An 18,152-nucleotide genomic window follows, 5' to 3' on the forward strand; every position below is an offset into this window, starting at 1 on the left:
TAATAAAAGGAAGTCTTTTAAAGTGGGATCAATTACCTGGTATTTTCTTTTATCTTCCCCTTTTTTTTATTTTATTTATTTCCTGGCGCTGCTGCTGTGGGTTAAACAGTGAGCAAGGGGGAGCAGGAAGGGAGAGTCTGTGCTTCTCTGAGTGGTTTGCTAAGCCTCTTAATGCATTTATTCCTCTCCTCGTGGTCATTAATGGATTCATTATTGGGACAGGGGGATAGGTGCCCAGACATTCCTCCAGCCTGTTATTCCTTTCTCATCTGGAAGAAAGCTTTTCATTAAAAACAGTTCTCTGGTGAAGGGGGAAGCCTGGGAGAAGCAAGAGACCTGAGGTGTGGGGCAGGGGGTGCCAGGTGGAGAGCGGAGGGTGAGAAAGGCATCTGTGGCCCAGCAGATGCACCGCTTAGGTTTCCTTCACTAAGGAGAAAGGCAGCCTCTGACAGCTGCCCTGTATTCTTTCGGTGAGAACAGACTTTTTTCTTGACTTGCTTGTCAGATAAAATGAATGTGTGTATGTATATGCGGGGAGAGGCTGAAATTAATTACTGTCAGTAAATGAAGCATATGGAAGCTTGTCTTGATGTTACAGTGGTTGTGAATTAGTGCAGAAAAAATAGTGGAAAAGCAAACAGTGGAACACTGTATTTGGATCAGGGCTAGCTGTGTACTGGCTTGTTAATATCACCCCACACCCAAACCTACTTTCTCAGGTACACTGAGGGTCTCCTACTTAAACTTGTAGTTTCTCTTTGCTCCCCTTGGGATTCATAAAATAAGGATAGGGTGCCACAGTCCAGATCATCGTTGCAGTCCCCACTGGCAGTCTCCCAGTTGGGTGCCCCAACATAAACGGAATGATAGAGAATTTGAGGTAAATGCTCAGCTTCACAGCTGTGCAGAAAGAAAAAATTCCCAGCAATGTTGATGATGTTGTTGTTATAACATATACATACTAAAACCATCTCAGCATCTCTTTGGTCTCAAAAGGGAGCAGGAGTTAAATGCAGGACAAGAAAAGGTTAGCTTTTTCCCGTTGGAGCAAATGTCTGAGCTGCCGCTGATTTCAGGGAGGCACAGTTGGGTCTAATGGGATAAAGATTACTAGAGTTCATTTCGGAGAGCTGCTTGGTGGCTGTGGGCCACCTGAAATCCTTGTCTACTTGAATTCAAGTTGTATAGTCTTAGCACAACTGAGAGCTTGAACGTTGCACCTGGAGCAACTGTTTGTCCCAGTTAGAAGGATTCTTAACTAATATAAGCCTGCTGAGGTCTTGAGTTAACATTACGCATTGGCAGGTCTTAGCAAAATTTCCTTAACAGAAGCATTTTGTCCCCATTGAGCAGAATTAATGTCTGTTAAACAGTAGTTATTGCCATTAAGTGTTGCTGGCTTAAATCAGTTCCTTGTGGATTCCGGTAGGTAAACATGCTTCCTTGGGGAAGCATGTCCCAGTTAAGTGGATTACAGAGCAAATTACATCCAGCCTAATGCAGCAGTGAACCTGAAGCAGCTTCTGCTGATGCATTTTACCGGGTTTCAGCATCTCATCTTCTGAACTAAAAAGTCATGAGCTATGCTGGTACAGTGGAGACTCTTTTAGTCCAAAGTGTCAGCAGTTGTAGAACAGTCACACCAGTAAACTTTGGTACGTGAATTGTTAGAACAAATCCTGATGCAGGTCTTGGATTTTGTGTAATCTAAGGTTGGACCCTGTTCTGATCATAAATTTTGACATTCCAGAACCAAGGGCTTTGCTGTTACTGAGTCTTGAAAAATGCTTCTGTCAAAAACCAAGGCAAAACCGATTTCCACATACAACATCCCATAAGGTATCGGAGGCAGGAAGTCTTCAGATCCTTGCTTTCAGCCTGCATGTAAAACTCAGCTCTTTGACTTAAACATTGCCACTTCTTTAATAGCAATTATTTCCTTTTTTCTCCTGGGCAAAACTGCATCTTTAGCACCTCCCTGTCTCGGTGCTTCTCTGCCCTTATTCTCCAGTCTGGGCAGAACCCTTCTCAGCTGCGCTCTGAATTCTTACATACTGTAGCTGAGCAGCTACTGTGTCTCACAGCAGGTGGAAAAAGGTTGTATTCAGTGACATTGAAGCTTTATATCAGTTTCAAGATGCCTCAGAATTCACTGGAGTAGAATGAGTTACAGAAGTACAGATTATCCTTTTTCTCAGCGTCTGTGTTAGATTGAGGAGAACGTACTAGTTGCAGCTTCTGGAGTTCAGTGGGGTGTGCCTGGGCTCAATGGGGTAAAGAGTCAGTGTCACCTCACCGAGTGCCTGCAGGATGATTCTGCATTCAAACTTCACCTTCCTTCCTCTACTAATGTTATTTTGGGTGGAGGGGAGGGAACAGCAAGTTCCTGAAAGCGCTCACTGCCTCATGGCTTTGCTTTGACTTTGCTTCTGACTGTGGGGAGAAATTACACCTGAACCTCTGAAACACCCAGGTTTCTGCTACGGGAACATGTAAGGGAGATGTGGGTGTGCTGTGGAGGAGAGAAGCTGAGCTTCCTTGAACTTCAAAACTGGCCAGATTTCTTGTCTGGGTATTCCAGGTGGTGGGAACGAGGTTGTAAATTGTGAGGGTGGCTGTGCAGGTTTACAGATCTTCTGTGGAGAGGATGCCTCGCAGTAAGCCATTATGAGGAATCTAACTATTAGATAAATGCTAGACTTAGAGCTGCTCCTTTTTAAAAGAGATTCAGTGGTAGTCCCTTGCAGTATAATTAATGTGCCATCCAGCACAGTTATTTAACCTGGTTTAAAGCTCTGCCACAGCTAGATGACAAGACACTTCCCTGCTCTGTGACTAACATTCCTCATCTCTGCAATGGGCATAATAATACTGGCTGACCTGCCACAGGAGGTGGGAGAATCTATACCAGATTCTGAAGCAAGTAAGTGCGAAATACTGTGACCTGTTTGGGAGTACTCCATTTGATTCAAGACGTACGACGTTAAGCTGCATATCTTTAGATGATGACTGCTCAGAAATTAGATGGAGTGTGATACCCTGCAGTGAGGTCATAAATTCCAGGAATGCAGCCCTGGGTAGGTGAGGACAGGTGGATGAAAGTGGAATAAAGTTGCTGATAAAAGCTATGTTATCTCTGGAAGCCTTGGTGGGCAAGATTACCAGAGGAATACAACTGAGTATATTAATCTGTAGCTGAAGGGCAACAACAGGGGCAAGGGAGAGAAAGGGGTCTTCCACTTAGAGGATGCTAAAACACAACATGTTCTCAAATAAACTGGTGGATAACCGGTTCTTGATCTACTTGAAACTAGTGTGGGAAGGGGCCACTCCTGCTGTACGGGAATTGCTTAGTTTCCCAGCTGCTGTCTCAAGTTCTGCACAAGATTCCTTCTTTCATGTCCCAGCCCCTTTGTGAAAACCCTGGTTATGCACCATTGGTTTTGACTGTAAATTCCCATAGCATGAATACCCTCTTAAGTTTGTAAACATCTTCATAAAATGCCTTTCCTAGAGTCTTTATTGCCTTTCGTAGAATCTTTCTGCATTAGCAAGCTTTAGTCTGGGAATCCCCTCCATCTTGCTCGAAGGGTGCAGAAGATTTTTAATAATGCTTGCAGGCCTTTGATGGTTTATTTGATTTCTGGGTTCTGAGTATTTGTTCTACCTTCAAATCTCCAATAAGCTGAACTCTGTAGTTAATAGACTTAACCCTTAATATCCTAAATAAACCGTACATACTGAAATCCAAATCTTACATAAATGTTAGCAAAACCTGCTAACTTGAGTGATGCTTCCCAGAGCACAATTTTTCAGTTGATGTACTTTGGGAAAAATGGACAAAAACATTTTGTAGAGTAAGGTTTGCAATGAGTAGTGCAGGATGAAACAGTGTCTGCAACTTGATCTGAATATGCTTTGGGCATCCCAAGTGCTTTGGTCTCAAGCTTAGCTCAGTGTAAATCCCAAAATCCTTTTTCTCCGCAAAGAGCTTGAGCCAGACTTCCCCTGGGGGAGGGATATTCTGAATGCGAAGTTTTAATACTTCCTTTCCTAGTAGGAGACCTGAGGTAGAGAGCTGACATGAGGAAAGGGGTGTTAATGATACTTTTCTTAATCTCTTCGAAAGCATTGCTTTTGGTTTGCTTTCACTCCTGGAATGGCATGCAGCCCCCTCTTTTTTCCTAGCCACTTCAGCAGTCCTGAGGAGCAGCTTGCTCAGGTACTATATATCTCTTTGAAATGTTTGCAAACAAACTCCAAACCATGCGATCATCGCCTAGTTTCACCAGTTGTTGTCCTTTTTCAGCGGGTGGTTGTCTGAATTCCGAAGTGTTTTCTGGGCACTTGGCCCGACTCTCCGTTTTGCATCCCAATTGGGTGGAATTCGTAGCCGCTTTGTTCTGGTGTGAAACTTGGCTGGTGCAGCCGAGTTCTGCTGTGAGTTCTGGAGCCCATGTTGTGTTTTGACTGGAAGGAATTAGTCTGATTAAGCTGATTCTTTATTCATGCAAACACACAAAATTGCTACAGCTCCTACCAATCAATTACCCGTTTGTTTGTCTGCCCATCACGGTGAGCGGTACAGGGTTGTTCTCGCTGCCTGTAGCGATGCCCCACTCCCCTCGGCTTCTACCCCTGCTCTGCGCAGGTAGAAATGGCAGTGCAAGCCCTTCATCCAGGGCGAGTGGAGCTTCTGCCTTTATTTTCCTGCCCACCCTCCAGGCACATCTAACAAACTCCAGGTCCTTGCTACCATGCTATTAATTCTCCAGCAGCCACTGGTTTGACCCAGCAAAGCCTTCGTCTGGGAGGCTGTGCCCCCCCTCAGGTGTTGAGCGGACAGCAGTGCCGGATCTCCCAGGGCGTGCTTGAAAATGGGTACAGCCTTGAAAACCAGCAGCAAAGGGTTTCTCCCTTCCCGGCCACATTTCACCTCCCTTCCTCCCCACAGCAAACAAATGGTATTGACAGACAAAAGCAGGATTATGGTGAGGAGATTTGCAGGACAACAGGATTATGGGAGCTAAAACAAGCAAACATTGAGATTATGTTTGGGAGTGGGCAGGGTGGAATTGGGGGAGGAAGGGGACAGCACTGGAGCAGTATCTCGGTGGCGGTGCTGGTCGGACACAGTGGTGGTGAGGCAGCAGGAAAGAGGATTTAAGGTAATTTAGCAGAAAAGCAAGCAAAGTAATTTCTCCCTATCAACTCCTGTGGATGGAAACCTAGTAGATTTGCATTACGATTGTCAATTTTTGCTTGTCAGGAGCCTGGGAACAAAGAGGTAGGGGGGGGGGAGAGAAGGGGAGGCTGGCCTAAACCTGTGAGTCGTGAAAGCCCCCCTGCTCACTAGGGCAGGATAGGCACCAGCTGTCAGCTGATCTGAGCTGAGATCAGCTGTGACCTAATTATTGGCCTCTTAAACCTGCATTATTCCTTTCATTTTCCAGCTCATTGACGTTGTATAGAGAGAGGGTGAAAGAAGGTAGAAAAAATAGTTATTGATAATCCACTTCCTATGTGTCTGCCACTCAGCCAGGGTCATGGCTGGATGGCCTCCATCAAGGAGAATGAGGGTGGGCTTTTAACCCCTTCTGCTCCCCTGTGGGAGGAAGACAGCTTTGTGCATTTGAGGGAATGGAAGCTTAAAACAATTCGAAACAAAACATCGGCGTGCTCTGGGTCAGAAAGATTTTGTAGTTCTTGTTTGCTCTGAGGAGAGAGAAAGCGAGCAGCTGATAACCTATAGAAGGAAGGAACAAACAGAAAATACTCATCACCCCCTGTAGTACGCGGGCAGGTAGAGGCATGCCTAATGGGTTTATAATCCTGTTGGTTGAGAAGGCATTACGTGTGTGCATGCTGCAGGGATCAGTAGACAAAGCCCTTGCACCGTAGACATGCTTTGGCCTTTTTAAGGCTGACATGGGTGTATGAGAATGCCTTGCTTGGGCAGCAGGAAGGTGACCTTGGATACAAATAACGTACCAGGTCAGAACCTTTCAGTGTATCTGGCTGCTGGTGAAAGCAGCTTGGCAGCTTTGCTTTACCTGTCCGGGATGTGATACTCGGTGTTACTACCTGCCTTCTGGGTATCTAAAACCATCAGTTGGAAGAACTGGAAAATATCCAGTGGCTAAGATGCTATCAGGCTGGCTGTGTGGCCCAGCATGGCAGGAGTGGAAGCGCAGCAAGGCTGCAAGGCTCTGCTCTCTGGCTACAGTGGCGGGGCCTGGGGAAGGCAAATGCCATGGCTCTGGCAAGGTAGTGCAGAAGGGAAGAGGGAGATATGGTGAGGGATGAACAGATTCTGCAAAACATATTAATTTTCCCCTACAAATCCAGTTTCCAATTGCCAAATCACTGTGCATCTTCCTCCAAGAACTCATAATCCCCACCAATCAAATGTCCTCCTGGGTGATTAAAGTGTCCGTCACCTGTCTGCTGATTTGTCACCAATCCAGTCTTTCAGGCTTTTAAACTCTCCTGCAATGCTTGCTAGTTAGCATACATTCTCTAAGTTTGCACTTGCCAAGATCCACTGTCAAGCGCTTGTTTGCTGCTTTATTCAGCAATATAGATGCCCTGTGTTTTGTGCCTTTTCTGACATTCAAACCTGGTGCTAAAGAAGGCAGAGTGGGGAGATTGAGCGAGGAGAACTCCGGTATTGTATTATACTCTCTAATCAAGCCAAATTGTTGAGACTGGCTGTAAATTGCTGGGATAATTGACCTTCAGTCTTTTGAAATACACTTCTGGGAGTGAAATACATTTTACTTTCTTTTTCTTTTTTTTTTTTCCTCTCCTGTTTTGAAGCCTCTTGCAGCCTTTCCAAAGCATCTTCTGACAAATTTTAATCAATAACCTAGTCAGTGGTAAGCCTGAGTCTATCACATCTGTTACCTTGATGACAGTGGTATTGGAAGCCCTTGTTCCTTCACTTTCTACATCAAAGCATGGAAGGAAAGGAAAAAACCAAACCAGAGAGATTGAAGTTCTATTGGGATGGTTTTAAAAAGTAAACACTTTCAAGCCCGATCAGATCTATTACATTTATTTGTTATTGACTGAATACTCATTGCATGTTTGGGGCTGTACAATGCACACAGCAGCTATGCCTGCTAGCACAACACTACCTCTGGAGCCTCAGCTTTTAGGTCAGAGTTGCACACTGTAGGTCAGGAGTGTGCAGCGTGTGCTTAAGGGGCAAATGTTCTCAGGTGCCAACCACCAGGGAGCCAGCCCATGGCATCCATATTTATTTTCTGTCAATACACATGCCTCTTTCCTTACTGTGACCCTTTTTGTGATTTTTTTTTTTTTTTTTTTGGTCCTGTTTTGGCTGTTGCCTGTTGCTCTTGGCTTAACAAAAGGTGTAAATCATTTGGTAAAGTGGCCTACTTACCTAGGATCTCCTAACAGAAATCAATGAAAACTCCAGAAAGTAACAAAAGGCCCTTGCATAAGGCGTAGGGTGGGAGATGCATGGTCTCATCTCTCCTGTATCGAACAGGAATTAGAGCAGTTAGTATCTGTTCCTGACCTTTTAATTGTTAACTAGCATTTATTCTGACACTAAATGGTTTTAAGACCATTGCCATCCCTGTGCCTCAGTTTCATGAATAATGGTTTATAAAACTGGATTAAGCTTATAGTATTTTAAAGTGCTGTGAGATCTTCAGAGTATGCACCTTGTTAATTCTCTTTGGCAGTAAGACATATTGAGGAATGATCTAGTAGACCCAGACTGTGGAGCAACTGAAGAATCTTTTTCCCATTCCCATTTTTTTACTTAGACTTTTTTGGACTTACGTGAATTATTTCCTTACATGAAGAAAAGAAAAGGATAATGATGCTCTTTAAAAAGCATTCTGCGATTCCTAAATGAAAGATGCAGTGTTAAATGCCAAATGGCAGTGTAGTTGTAACACCTGCTGGAGAAACAGGCAGCCCTGAGTTTGTGTCTTGCTGGGTAAGCCAGTGCGCTGTGATACAGTGAACAGTGTGGCACGGTTGGAAATATTTGCATGGCCCTCATGGAGCCAGCCAGCCAGGCTGGTAACATCTGAGATGGACCCCTCAAGAAGGACACTGGCCTGTGAATACAGGCCATGAAAACCTCAACCTACAGCATAAGCTGATAGATATTCCTGGTGGTACCCTAGGGAGATGGAGAAGGCTTTGAAGCGAGGTGTAGCAGTTACAGCTTGTAAGGCTGCAGCGCGTGGTCCTGGTCCTAAAGCAGCGCAGTGCCCTAAAGGGTAAACTGTTTGCATAAAGCGAGGAGTCTCCTGAGTCTATGGTATAGGAGGTGCTATTTATCACCCCCAGCTGCAAGCAGCAACAACCTCTAATACAATGGAATGATGCCTCAGGCCAGTCTGTACGTTTATAAGCACATTAATAAATCATCATAAAAATAAAACACATTTATTGCTATTAAAAATTTACATGGAACATTTGTCATCTGTAAGCCCCTTTCTGTCCTCCTCCTTACCCTCTCATCACCACTGGCATGGATCAGACACCACAGATATGGATATGGAAGAGGGAGATGTAGAGCAGGCAAGGACTCCAGGGACCAGTTCAGGCAGGAGCCCAAACTGATGCCCCAGTTTGCCAGTTCATCCAGGTGATAGGCATGGGATAGATGGTTACCAGCATCTTGTGGCCAAGGACCTTGCACGTCCTGGGGGTTTGTGAAACCCAGAAGGAATGGGCCAGGGCACCACCACCCTCGTGTTTCCATTTTAGAGGGTACTGTGGACAGAGGCAGGTAAGGAGACCGTTGTGGCTGCCCTGGGGAGAAGATGAGGCAGCTGAAATGGGGCAGCATTTCTGCTTCTGGGCAGCTGCACGGATGGTGCCCGCCAAGCTGGGTGCTGCAGACCTGCTTCTGGGTGGGCCTGCCACCTGGAGAGCGGGATGACATTCAGCTGGTTGTGTTGCTCAGCCACATGGCTGGGCTTTCAGGTCTTTTGCCACTGCCTGCATGCGGTCGCATCCACGCTGGGAGCTGCAGGGCTGCCCCTCGCTGTGCTGAGCCCCTGGTGGCCCTGGCTTGCTGCCCTGGGTGCAGGCAGGCAGTGCGCTGTCTGGGTGCTTCTGAAGTGCTGGGTGCCCTTTGACAGGTACTGGATTGCTTTCTGGGTCGCTGGACTCTGCTAAACCTGCGGGCCTTGAGAGAGGCCAGAGAGCGTGTCTGAGCTGCCGCTTCCCATTCCTCTGGAAAAGAAGGTGAGAGGGCTTGTTGTCTGATGTTTCCAGCTGGATTTTTAGCTGCTTCTGGGCCCCGTAACTTAAACTAGTGGATCCTTGTTAGCTTTTGAGGCTGTGGCGGGCATAGCGCTGGCTTTAGCAGCAGTCTCTCATTTGTTTCCTCATACTGTTGTTGTTTTATAAGGGAAGCTGCCCGAGAGTTACAAGTCTCCCAAAGAATCTAGCTGTGATTTATGAATTGGCCATCAACAGTTATTATGCCAGCCACTGCATGCATCCATTCTAATAAATTTCCTGCATCTTCCTTAGCAGCTTGTTTTACTCTCGTTTATTGATACTATGGTCTTAACAAAGCAGCACATCAATTACAGTAATTGCATTCAGCCCTGCTGGAGTTGTGGTCTGAGGATGGGTTGTGGAATCTGGGTGAGGAATTAAGGGCTACTGAGAGGACCTGAAGAGAGGAGGGCAGAGGTAGAGTTGATGCACCAGTGGGTTTCCCTTGATGCTTTGTATTTTATAAAATGTTTAATTTTAACGTCTTTCTAAGAAAGAGAAGGAGGTGGGATCATTGCATATATAGCCTTGATGAATCTTGCCTGCTGGACTATCCCAATTGTATATTATTTTCAATTATGAGGTATTAATCGGGGGTTTGTGCAATTTATAACTGCTTTTTTTCCCGTTTTATTTCAAAAAGTTCTTTAGCGATTGAAGCACTGAATATGGATTTGATGGATGGACTATTCAATGGATAAGGAGCTGGCCGGATGACGACATCCAAAGAGTTGCAGTCACTGTCTCAATGTCCAAATGGGGATCAGTAACAAGCGGTGTCCCTCAGGGGTCTCTATTGGGACTGGGACTGTTCAATATATTTCTTAATGATACAGGCACTGGGATCGAGTGCACCCGCAGGGGGTTTGCAGGTAACACCAAGCTGGTGCAGTTGATTCCTGGGAGGGAAAGGGATGCCATGCATAGGGACCTCAATAGGCTTGAGGAGTGGACCTATGTGAGCCTCATGAGGTTCAGAAAGGCCAAGTACAAGGTCCTGCACCTGGGTTGAGGCAATCCCCAGTATCAATACAGGCTGGGGGGTGAATGGATTGAGAGCAGCCCTGCAGAGAAGGACTTGGGGACACTGGTAGATGAAAAATCAAACATGAGCCAGCAATGTGCGCTTGCAGCCCAGAAAGTCAATCCTATCCCAGGCTGCATTAAGAGAAGTGTGGCCAGCAGGTTGAGGGAGGTGATTCTCCTCCTGAATTCTGCTCTCATGAGATCACGCTTGGAGTACTGCAACCATTTCTGGGGTCCCCAGTACAAGACAGATGTGGATCTCTTAAAGCAGGTTCAGAGGAGGACCATGAAAATGGTCAGTGAGCTGGAACACCTCTCATATGAAGAAAGGCTGAGACACTTGTGGTTCTTCAGCCTGGAGAAAAGAATGACACCTTATTGATGCCTTTCAGTACTAAAAGGGGGCTTATAAGAAAGGTGGAGCAGAATTTCTGCCAGGGCCTGTAGTGACAGGACGTGGGGTAAAGGTTTTAAACTAAAAGAGGGTAGATTTAGATTAGATATAAGGAAGATTTTTTTCACAATGAGGGTGGGGAGATACTTGAACAGGTTGTCCAGAGAAGGTGTGGATGCCCCATCCCTGACAGCATTTGAGGCCAGGTTGGAAGGGGCTTTGAGCAACCTGGTCTAGTGGAAGATGGCCCTGCCAACGGTAGCGGGATTTGGTGAGGTGATCCTTCAATGCCACTTCCAACTCAACCTTTCTAACATTGTATGATAACTGAGGAGCAGGTCACCTGGCTTTCTACTTCTGCTCCAGGAAAGGAGTGTGTGCGTTAATGTTTAAAGCATGAGATTTGGACACACAGCTGCTTGTTCTGCCACTGGGTCACCAATCCCAAGGCAAGTCTCTTAACCTGTCACTGAGTGCTCCACATGTCGGTGGACTAAGGCTGGTATTCACCAACTTCTTAGGGCCTATTGGGTTTTCCTGGTTGACGGTGATAAAATTCTAGTCTTTTTATCCTGTTTGAAAAAGTAAGTAGTTAGGTTTTCTGAAATATGTGTCTTTCTGTATGATATCTATAGGCAGAATGGCTACAATGTCTATATCCTGTATCACTGGTGTGGAATGACCGTTAGGATTTGTGTGTCCCTATCTGGCATTTGATACCATATTTGCAGAAGGTAGTTGTGTGCCTACATTACTTAGGGATTTTTTCCAGATGAAGATGTGTATGTAACTAATTGTACATAGGTGATTAATTGACACTTGCTCTGTCTTCTCTACAGCCCAAACTGAGTTTTGTTTGTCACCTTTAGTAGAAGCTTTTCTTCGTGCATGAGAGAGTTATTTCTTACTTATTTCTTTCTTTTTATGGTAAACACCACAGGATTCTTTGCAGAAAGATATAGCTATGCTGATGGGGTTGCCACCCTATACTTCATGTTTTGGCCAGTTTGCTGCTTGATCAGAAGTGCTGCAGATACAATTTGAGATGTATCAGTGTGGTTTTTGCTACTGGGCTCTCTATTGTTTCCAAACCAGGCATCTTGTCCTATCAAAGTTGCTTTTAACAATAGACGTTATTCGAGGTTGGACTTGCCACTTCTTTTTTTCATTAGTCGTTATGGCAAATCACAAATATATCAGCACAGCACTGTTTGCATGTTGGTGCCAAGCCGTGTACTTAAAGTTCCAGCACGTCTGTCCATGAGCTGGGTTTTACTTTATACTTTTTCTGTGCTACCTTATATTAGTACCTTTCCTTGTATCCAGTATAGCAGTTTCCATGTGCTTTCTTGGTTAATAATCTGTCACTCATCTATCATGCATTTCTTTCTTACTTTATCCATGTGCTATAAGCATGTACAAATGCTCCAGCTAGCTTTATATATTAATATATTTATATTATTAATATAAATATATTATCAGTAGTGTAAATTAACATTTCTATATTAAGCAGTATTTCTTAAAAGGCCGTATCTGAACACTTTCTAATCTGCATATGCTTACCGGGTGACAGCCTTTCCTTGGCTGATAGAAGTCAGACTGTGGGAATTCCTGTTTACTCAGCCCTGAGCTGTTGCTCATTTCGGTCACAACGTCCAGCATTCCATCCTTCAGCTCTAAGGACTAACTGCTTTTCCCAGATCCCTGTGCATCTCACCTAGCACTCAGCTGTATCAGAGTTAGATCGCAGCTGAGGTAAGTTTGCTGTAGCTCGGCGCTCGGTATAGTGTTGCGCAGTCCCTGTAGCAGGTCTGTGCGCAGAGCAGAAGTCAAGCATGGAATAACTGAAGGCTGCAAATAGGATTCTGGTTGACTAGGGGAGATGTGAGAGGGTGGAGGACTAGAGAAACAGAACATGCTATGGGAAGTTAAAAATGTTACACACGCCCAAATACTCATATATAACTCTATATACATACATACAAAATTCTTCATGATATTAAGATTGTGGAAACATTTGGTCTGGCTTAGCCCTGCTATAGAGTAATACTAAAGACTGTTTGTTTTGCAGTGATACTGTTATTCCTCCAGATGACTGAATTAATAGTGCTCTCCATAACATTCCTTTGTGGATTAGACCCCCAGCACTACAACCCTTCTGCTTTCATTCTTTATTCCTGGATTTATTCCCAGTTTTGTCTATGAAATGATCATTTAGTACATGAGCAATATGCTTATTTCCCCTTATGGTTATTGCATTTTCTGTTCATAAATCAGGAATTAATTTGTCTTTTTTGGGTCCCTTGGTGCCTTTCTGCTTAATAGCCAAGTATATTTGGTCTGTTGCAATCTAATGCAAATTAAGAATAGTAGATAGTGAGAAGTGATGTCCCCAGCGACCTCTTATCCCCCTCAGAACCTGGGGGACCTCTTTTTTTTCTCCTTTTTCCATCCTGGAGACCCACTTGCATCTGTCACTTGCTGATAAGGGGCTCCTGTGCCGTTTGGTAGTTAAGAGATAGGCCAGGGCTGGAGGGGAGGAGAGGAGGGGTTAGTTGTCAGTCACCTGGGATCCATCTGCAGCTCTGCCACTAAATTGTTCTGTGACCTTCACCTCCTTGCATAGCAGAATAATTGAAATCAGATATAAAATAACTCTAACCGATCCAGTTGGTCCGTTTCACTGCCAGTTCAATTCCACATTGCTGCACTGTCATGCATATGCATTTTGCTTTGTTAAGTTTGAAACATCTTAAGTGCTTTTCTTTTTTGTAGAGCCTAGCAGAAGCCCGTGTTGGGAAGATTACAGCAAACATGTACTGCAAGAGCAGTGTAAAGGGCATGGTCCTTTCATCCCCAGTACTGTTTGTTTTGGAGACTACCAGCCGGAGATGCTCCTGCTGCATGAAGCACACTCTCTTCTTTCCCTTGAGCAAAGCGACTCTCCATGCAGTGTTCACATCCCTGGCTGATCCAGAGCACAGAAAGCTAGTGGCTAGATTCTGAGCTCATTTTTGTGGGTCTTGCTTCTTTACCCTCACTGCTTTTACTTTAGAGAGAAGAATTCTGCCCCAGAACTGTAAATCCTGGATGGTCTCCAGCAAGGTAGGGCAGAGAAAAAAAAAAATAAATCTGAATTTTGAAGCTTTCTGTTTGAAGCTTCTCAGGGGGAGCAGTTCTCTTCAGGAGGGTGAAGGGAAGTGCATAGCTGCACCAGGAGGGAATGCACCCAACGCCAGGTTGCTCAGGAATGGTGAGGGTAAGTGCGATTTGGGATGCAAATGCTTGAATTACTGACAGGTAAGTCCTCCAGCACAGCTACCGGAGGGCAGTGGCTCTGTGGAAAACTCGTTGCTGTTGTCCTCGCTTCTGCAAGGGTTTTCCCTCCTCTTGAAAATGTTCAGTCCTTTGGAGAAATGTTTTTTTGCAGGAGGGTGAAATATGGGGAGAGACCTCCTGACTCTTTCCTGCTGGGTTCCTGTGCTGATACACAAGCCCTGGCAGATGAGAGGCCAGCAGGGATCCTTTTTGTGTGTGAGACTGTGTTTGCCAGAGAACACTTAACGCTGGGAATGCAGGGCTGGTTTCTGTGCTTTCGGGGCATGTTTGACATTTGTCTTTTGATGTGTCATCTCCAGTCCCTTTTAGAGGGCTTTGAATTTGCCAGTTTGTAGAGTGCATGGTGGCTACAGGAGCGAAATGGTTAACCATGCAGTGGTCTGCCTTGTCCTTGCTAGCTAGAGAGGAAGAAAAAACAACAGCCTAAGACATTAGGAAACAGTTGTGGAATTCCCATGCAAGCAGGCTTCTCCCGGTGTCACGGAGCCTCTCTGATGTCAAGTTGGACCCCAAACAGGCGTCAGACCCCAAACAGGCGGCTGTTGTGGTCTTGCCTGTGCTGTGGGTGGGGGCTGTGGTGAGAGAAGGTGGCTCAGGACCAGAGCCCTGTTTCCCCCATCTTGCTGCAGGGCGTTATTGTCTAATAGGCAGTTTAGTCAGATGTTTGCAAGATGAGAGTCAGGGGACCTTGTCATCTCTAGGGAGAATTCGTGCAAAGCTGAAGACTATAAAAATGCCCCTGAGCAAGTGAGTTTCTGGAGATAACACTGTCACTTTCACTGAAAAATTAAAAATTAAAAGAGAGATAGATCATACTTCTTAATTATACCCTGCCTTTTGTCCCTCTCGGCCTTATAGACAATATAAATTGAAAATCCTAAAATACAAAAGCTACCCAAAGAGCCTTTTACAACACTGGTTTTCAGGTCTGTACTTCACTAGCTGTGGACACCTGTCCTTTGTTCCTGGTTCATTCAGTTGTTGATCTATTTTCTCTAGTAGTACAAGATACTGTTTTGCCTTAGCATCAAAGGATAAGGCAATATATCCAGCACTTACATTATTTACGTGGGGGGGTATATGTGGTGGCAAACACAGTTGTTTCTTTAGTACAAACGCAGTGCTATTTTTTCAGTGTGGAAGCTGGAATAAGTGCACAGAATGATAATACCTTCACGATTTTAGATGGATTTTACACTTTAAATTCAGTTTGTAGGTAATTTTGTAGGTAATATTTATAGTTAGTGTTAGGTAGCTCTGATAAGCCCGAGCCACCTGGCAACTTGTGAAGCTGGATGTCTGAAATGTGAGTCTGATGAAGTCAGTCTTTGCATTAGGTTTCACGCATGTAGGACGCAAATTGCATGATCTGTCTTGAAGCAATGAAGTTTGGAGCAGTTTTCAAGCTAGTACATATTTGGAAATTATTAAATGTGCATAGATCATGTATGGGAAAGCCTCAGTATGTTTAGGGAGACAGGAGAACTGGAAACTGAGTTTGAAAACGTGGTAGTATTTGTTTGGAAAATGTTCATAGGTTTGTAAGGAATGCCTCATCCAGAGGAAAAAAAAAATCATACTGTATGAGTGAGTTGTTCATAGAAATGCCATGTTGTAATAGAGCCTTCAAGTTTCCCTGGTGTAGCAGGTGTCAGGAGCAAAGTCGTCTTCCCTGGTGGGATGTGCTGGGTGGGAGGCTGGCGTGGGCTGCTTGCCTCAGGTGTGAATGGCCCAGGTCCAGGGGCTAGGGAGTGAGGCACTGAGTACTGCACAGTGGCCAGGTTGCTGGGGGGAGCCCTGGGTGTGTGGACTGGGGTGTGCTGGCTGGGCTGTGCGTGTCTGTGAGATGGGGGAAGCTGCAAGGCTGTATAGCAGGGTCAGCGTCTGAACCGTGTGGGGATGCAGCACCGGGGATGATGGGTGACTGCTTCATCCTTAGGAGCCATGCCGTATGAAGGAGGGGTGTCCGTGCCCTCTGTGGGGTTTGTTGATGGACTCAGTATTTGAATCAAGATGCGTTAGCGGAGCTGCACCCAGACAACAGCCTGACCGTGTGTTGCCTGCAATCGCCTTATTTATCATTAGGAGGTGCTTGCTTTTGTGAGTGATACGGAAACTCCCCCATATACCTGGCGTGATGGTTTCCAGGTCTCAAACTGAGCCTCTTGTCCAACTTAGAACTATTTCTCAGGCAATAACAGCTTTGTGCTGCAGGAGGATGACAAGAAGGGTAATCAGAATCAGGCACCATCTTGTGTGGTGACAGTGACCAGGCATGTCAACTTGGAGAGGACTGGGGAGAGGCAGAGGTGTTCCTGTGCCTGCAGCCCAGCTCCCTGCCCTCCCTCAGCAGTGCCCGGGCTGCTGTGGTCCCACAGCCCCTCTCACACAGGACAACACAACCGCCCCGTGCCTACAGCCTTACTTACAGGATCTTTCATCTGCTGGCAGGGGAAGCTCTGATGATAGAGGTTGATCTTTTGTTAGGTGGTAGCAGGAAAATACCTTATTTAAAGAAGCACCGGTTTTTGTTAGAAACTAATCTGTCACACTGAAACCAGCAATACTATCACTAAATCCCTGCGCTAGTTACCTGCTAGAGGAATAGCGTTTGCCACAGAGATAGGGTAGTAAGAACCAGGGGTATTAGTGGTCAGAAAATTTTCCAGCGTTTTAAGTAGTAATGCTTTAAAGTACCTGGTGTCAGACCTTGAAAGAAGTTACCCTATCTGGCTTAGTGATCTCTTCTGACTCTGTCCTTGCTGCTTTCTGACAGCGTAATGTTACGTTGCCAGTAATGAACTATTTACAAGTCTGAGTGTCATTGCTAGGGAAAACAGTTATGCTGTTATCCTCATTTTGAAAGTGAGAGGTAGCAGTCGAAATGACATGGCAATGGTTTTGGGGTAGCTGTGAGACATTGGACGCACTCCAGACCTCCTTGTTCCTGGGCATTTAGGGTCCTTTGTTTTCATGCTCTTAGGATAATAACTTAATAAATCACCCATGGCAACAGCTGGTAAAATTGCTCTTTATTCAGTCTTGATGCAAGGAGGAATGGTGAATAGGCTGTCCCTGCTATATGCCTGGGAGATGCAGTAACTGTGTCTGTGCGTGACAGACTTTAAGTCATGACTGTGTGTTCTATCAGGTGCATAACTGTAACCCTACGTCTACATTAATTTCTCTTTTCTGCCTTAGAAGAAAATTGTTACCATAAACACGATCATAGCTGGCTTAAAAAAATCACCGTCATATAGAGTAGATAGACTGAGAGAGTTTACTGCGATGGTGCTGTGTGGAATTGGCCCTGCCTGGCTGCCTGGGAGAGGGAGGAAGCAGTAAGGCTCATATCCACGAAGAAATGTGTCATCTTACTGCTACCACGTGTTGGAAATCCCGAAGATGCTCATGAAGCCTAGGCACTTAAGCATCTATGTAGAAATTTGAGCCAGGATCTGCAAATTCACTAGCACATTTCCCTAGGTGCAAAAGTTGTGTTTCTTTCTGGTTTAAACAGCTCTTTGTACACTGGTTTTGGTAGGTTACTCTTGGCTGGCACTGAATGGTGTATAATAGGCTGTTTTTTTAATATTGAGATCAGTCATGGTGGGACTTGGCTTGCCTAATACTTACGGAGAAGATTATTTGATTTTTTTAAAAAGTCTGGGAAGATAGTCCTGAGGTTTTTTGTTTAGGAGAAAGGAAAAATAAATAGAATGGAAAAAAAAAACAAACCCCAAACATTAGAAAATAGCTTATCTTGTTTATAAGCAAAAAACCACAATAGCAGAACACTGTGAATAGAAAAGTAGTTTCTCTCCATCTCCCAGCTCCATAATATGGGGACAATGGAGGACTTCAGAGGCAAAACAAAATTATCTTGTGCTAGTAAACATGAATAGCAGTATGGGAAAATAGTTAAAATCCAAGACTGGAGCTAGAGAAAAAGTTCTTATCTTTGTTCCACTACAGATATAAAGTATTGCATTAGGGAAACCCACTGTCACGTTATGTGCCTCAGCTTCCCAGTCTCTAAAGAAGGGTGTTTGCTTGAGTAGAACAAAACTAAGACTTTATTGTGAGACTTCACTCATTTATGTTTGTAAATTAT

The 18,152-nt window shown here is 44.9% G+C and overlaps 1 protein-coding gene across 35 annotated transcripts in view; it reads left to right on the forward strand.

The window, feature by feature from the left end:
* Nucleotides 1-18,152, forward strand: part of NRXN3 (neurexin 3) — a 1,022,019-nt gene that overhangs the window by 176,995 nt on the left and 826,872 nt on the right. The window contains exon 1 of one of the 35 annotated variants that reach the window (XM_037394494.1): nt 5,069-5,168. The exons of the other annotated variants lie outside the window; for them this stretch is intronic. The gene's annotated coding sequence lies outside the window, so the exon portion shown is untranslated. Of the gene's footprint in view, nt 1-5,068; nt 5,169-18,152 lie in introns of those variants that run through there. 35 annotated transcript variants of the gene reach the window in all.

This window comes from Falco rusticolus, chromosome 7, assembly GCF_015220075.1.
Source record: "Falco rusticolus isolate bFalRus1 chromosome 7, bFalRus1.pri, whole genome shotgun sequence".
Taxonomy (NCBI): Eukaryota; Metazoa; Chordata; class Aves; order Falconiformes; family Falconidae; genus Falco; species Falco rusticolus.